The 5,058-nt window shown below is 43.7% G+C and overlaps 1 long non-coding RNA gene across 1 annotated transcript; it reads left to right on the forward strand.

The window, feature by feature from the left end:
* Positions 1-3,063: 3,063 nt before the first annotated feature.
* Positions 3,064-4,734, forward strand: LOC310706084. The gene is made up of 3 exons (XR_014525652.1): positions 3,064-3,564; positions 3,694-4,087; positions 4,446-4,734. It is a non-coding gene; the product is annotated as an uncharacterized lncRNA (long non-coding RNA).
* The last annotated feature ends 324 nt before the right edge of the window (positions 4,735-5,058 follow it).

Below are 5,058 nucleotides of genomic sequence, written 5' to 3' on the forward strand. Positions count from 1 at the left end.
CAGAGTATTGGAGCCTCAGCTTCAGGACCTGTCCTTCCAGTGAGCACTCAGGGCTGATACCTTAAGAATGGAGGGGTTTGATCTTCTTGCAGTTCATGGGACTCTCAAGAGTCTCCTCCAGCACCATAATTCAAAAGCATCAATTCTTTGGCAATCAACCTTTTTTATGGTCTAGCTCTCACTTCCATACATCACTACTGGGAAAACCATAGCTTTAACTATACGGACCTCTGTCGGCAAGGTGATGTCTCTGCATTTTAAGCTGTCTAGGTTTGTCATTGCTTTTCTCTCAAGAAGCAGGCGTCTTTTAATTTCGTGACTGCTGTCACCATATGCAGTGTTCATGGAGCCCAAGAAAGTAAAATCTCTCACTGCCTACATTTCTTCCCCTTCTATTTGCTAGGAGGTGATGAGACCAGTAGCCATGATCTTAGGTTTTTTTATGTTGAGCTTCAGACCATATTTTGTGCTCTCCCCTTTCACCCTCGTTAAAAGGTTCTTTAATTCCGCCTCACTTTCTGCCATCAAGGTTGTGTCATCAGCATATCTGAGGTTGTTGATATTTCATCCGGCAATCTTAATTCCGGCTTGGGATTCATCCAGTCCAGCCTTTGGCGAAAGGCTGGACTCACCATGTTTAGTGCACATATAATTATGTACTTTTTGAAATTTCAGTAATGATGTTTGAAAAAAGGGGGGAAAGATTACAAATTTCCATTTTTACCAGATGCTGCTGAAGGACATACCATATTTTTCTCTCTATAAGACGCACCAGACCACAAGATGCACCTAGTTTTTGGAGGAGGAAAACAAGAAAAAAAATATTCTGAATCCCAGAAGCCAGAAGAGCAAGCGGGATCGCTGTGCAGCAAAAGCAGTGCTCCCTCTCGCTGTTCTGGCTTCTGGGATAGCTGTGCAGCCTGCATTCGCTCCATAAGACACACACACATTTCCCCTTACTTTTTTGGAGGGAAAAAGTGAGTATTATAGTGCAAAAAATATGGTACCTGACATCTGGGATGCATCAGAGCACAGGTGCGCTTTCTCACCTGTCCTTCCTGGCAAGCAGTCAGCAATGACTTCACTGCTAGGTCAGGTAAGAGGGTCGCCCATGACTGCACTGTCCCCTGCTGCCCTGTCATTGCTATGAAAAGCACCGCCTATTTATTTCTGCATATCAAACTGTGCCAGGGAAGAACAAGCTGGCTGGCAACTCCATATATGAGATACCTTCCACTTTAATGGGACACTAAAAAAAAACTGCTTCAAAATGAAGAGGAAATGTACTATAATTTTGCCTCGTGTGCATTAATCCTGTTAAGTAGGGCCTCTTAAGGCCTGGTGGAATTGCACTTTTATCAATGAGGGTACTATGTGACTTTTTTTTTTTACAAATTCCACCGCTGTAGGAAAACGTCTGTTTGCTTTAAAGGCTAGATTAAGCTAAGGGTGCCCCCCGCCCTGCTTTGCACTCACAGAAATCACCATATTTAGGAAAATAAAAGTTGGCATAGTGGAACTATGGAACCACAACAGTTTTTAAAATATTCAAAAAGTTGCAGTATCTCACAAACTATTCTTTTAAATATGGGCTTCATTATTCTGTGCTGCTGGGCTACCTACAGCTGGAGGAAAGATGTCCAAGGCAGAGTGGCTGGTTCTCAGTGATCATAAGCGGTTTTCCAAAATAAACATGGAATTCGTTTTGTGCCTCCTTCCCAGATTAGAATTTCAATGTGCAAACACGTTCCAGGGATTTGCCATGAAATAAGGCTCTCTTCTTAAATGCCAGGAAGCCAATCAGCAAGCAGAGTCAAGAACTATCCACAATTTCATTCCACACGGCTTCCTGGGGAGCAATTTAGTAGTCCTCATTTATGGACACATAGGTAACTCAATTTTGAAAATGTCTGCTGTTTATTACAAAGTTACATTTACAGGCCACTGTAGCCATGAACACTAAGGACACTTTCTCTCTCTCTCTCTCTTTCTGCTGCACTCCAATAGGTAAAGTTAAAGGGACCCCTTACCGTTAGGTCTAGTCATGGCCGACTCTGGGGTTGCGGCGCTCATCTCACTTCATTGGCCAAGGGAGTCGGCATACAGCTTCCGGGTCATGAGGCCAGCATGACTAAGCCGCTTCTGGTGAACCAGAGCAGCGCACAGAAACGCTGTTTACCTTCCCGCCGGAGTGGTACCTATTTATCTACTTGCACTTTGACGTGCTTTCGAACTGCTAGGTTGGCAGGAGCTGGGACCAAGCAATGGGAGCTCACTCCGTCGTGGGGATTCAAACCGCCAACCTTCTGATTGGCAAGCCCTAGGCTCTGTGGTTTAACCCACAGCGCCACCCGCGCCCCCTGCTGCACTCCAATAGCTGCACCAACAACAATTTATTACTAATCCATATATATTGCCAACCATTCCCCCTAATACAATTTTTGCATGTTCTTTTCAGGTACCTATACATGTTTACGCATATTTTTCCTTAGTATATGCTGGGTTATTGGTGTGGTTTTTTATATCCGCATTATTTAGGTTGGAGAATTGCATCGCAAACCTTCAAAGACCTGCAAATTTTTAAAGGAGAGCAGTATTTTGCATTGTGTCTTGTTTCAGGAAGTGTGAATTAGGTTGCTTTGCCCAAAAATGTGAACCACGCCAAATTTCTACCCCCATCCCTCTATCCCATGTTTGCTCAGTTTACTTATGAGATTTCGAAGGGGAGCTGGTCCATAGCTTTTGGAAAATTCAAGAGTCCAATGCCTGCCACTTAACTTGGCATCTTCTGAGCAGCTTGATAAGTGGTGCCATGAAGAAATGACATGCTGGATCTGTTCTCGAAACTCTAGTCACAATCCAGACCTGGCTCTGGAAGAATCTCCTTGTTTTCCCTCTTCTTTTTTTTTAATTAGCCCAAACTGTGGAGTTCAGAAAGGCTAAATAAATGTAGTATTTTAATGGCAGTGGAACAGCTGCAGAGGCAGACACAGTCGTTCATACATACGCATAACCTCCTGACCACGTCTGCCAAAAGGCTGTAAACAGGTGCACCCAGAGGCCGAAGCTGTTTTTTAAAAAATAAAAATAAAAACTGTGACACTAATTTCATTGTCCGCAGAGAGCTTTACAATTAACTATGTGTTAGGACACCATAAAGGAATCCAGACACATATGGTCAGCTGGAATTCCAAGCCCCCTTTCCTCTCTCTCTCTCTCCCTCTCTCTTTTTTTCTTCCTTTCCCTCCCCTCACCTCCCAAAACTAAGCTGCAATTCCACTCATCAATACTGAGCTCTTTCGTACCGTGAGGGGGGGGGGGGAACCCTGTTATTGTTTTCAAGTAGGCTTCTGCATGGCTGTACATTTGAAACACACTCTTTCCCTCACGCCGGCTCCCTCGGCCAATAAAGCGAGATGAGCGCCGCAACCCCAGAGTCGGCCACGACTGGACCTAATGGTCAGGGGTCCCTTTACCTTTACTACCCTGGGAACAGTCTTTTACCCACACAGAACTACAGTTCCCAGGATGTTTTGGGAACAGTGGGATGTGGTGAAATTTTTCGTAGGGGGACAGTTTTGGCCAGAGACACCAACTTGTGAGAGAGAATGGAGGGGTATCGCATGCGTGAGCATCGTGCCTTCTTCCCTTAGCTGGGCAGAAGCTTCCCAGTCTTTGGGAAGGAGGCACTAGGGGGACATGTAGGTTACTAGCCCAGTCCCCCTAGTCTACTGAATGCACATAACTGTTTGGAAAAGACGTGTTTTAAGCGCATGGGGTGTGTCTGGCTGTGAGAGTAGGGTAGTCACATCATAGAAAGCTGTCCTCCATTTGAAGAGCCAGCAGAGGACCATCCTTTATTTGAAGTCTTCTGCTGAAGAGCTGTAGTGTCCAAGTCTGTTTTAAAAGAGAAAGAAGCATAATAAGAGACAACAGGGGCCTTGAAATTTTCAGCCAGCAAGATCTGGGCCGTAGACTGAGCAGACACAGGCCACAGTCGTCATCTTCCCTAGTGCTGTGCTGAAAATTTACCCTGTGGTTTCCCCACCCCTTCACCCCAAGCAACCATTCTTCAACAAATACAGTGGTAGCTCGCAAGACGAATGCCTCGCAAGGCGGAAAACTCGCAAAACAAAAGGGTTTTTTTGTTTTTTGAGCTGCTTCGCAAGACGATTTTCCCTATGGGCTTGCTTCGCAAGACGGAAACGTCTTGCAAGTTTGTTTCCTTTTTCTTAACACCGTTAATACAGTTGCGACTTGACTTCGAGGAGCAACTCATAGCACACGGTGTGGTAGCCTTTTTTGAGGTTTTTGAAGACTTTGGTGATTTTTGAAGCTTTTCCAAAACTTTCCCAACACCGTGCTTCGCAAGACGAAAAAAATTGCAAGACAACAAAACTCGCGGAACGAATTAATTTCGTCTTGCGAGGCACCACTGTAATGAGAAAAGAAACTGCATTAAAAATTTATCAAAGGCTATACTTTATAATGAGAACAATCGGAAGCTTTTCACAGAAGACTTTATTGGATAAGACATGATGTTGTATAAATATCTGGTACTTTTAATTGTTGTTTTCTTCTTGTTGTTAATTTTAAACTTTTTGTACTTTTTGATGTGGAGAATTCTTTTTTTTTCTCCTTTCTTTTCTTTTCTGTGCTTAACTTTGTTGTACTTACCTTTATTGTAAGATTGTGTTTTAAACCAATAAATATGTATTTATTTTTTAAAAAAAATATCAAAGGCTGGATAAACTTTCAATGAATTCACATGAGCGGGGAGAAAGGTTGTTGTCATGCCTTCAGAAAAGCCAAACCAAGAACATCATGGGATTTTCAGAAAACATGGGTACCCCAAAAGTTTGCAGAGTGAACGTGAATATGTACCACGAAGCATGTGAACAGCTGCCCTAAAAAGGGCCAGTGTGCAGTAGTTTATTACATTGATGAAGGCATGGCTGTTTGCTGTGGCCTTCTGCATGTTGATGAAGTCTTCCAGGCCCAGCAAGCTTGGTCAATGGTCAGGGATTGTGGGAGCAACATCTGGAGGGATACAGGTTT

Source organism: Podarcis liolepis (genome assembly GCF_965112155.1).
Source record: "Podarcis liolepis genome assembly, chromosome: 4".
NCBI classification, from domain to species: domain Eukaryota; kingdom Metazoa; phylum Chordata; class Lepidosauria; order Squamata; family Lacertidae; genus Podarcis; species Podarcis liolepis.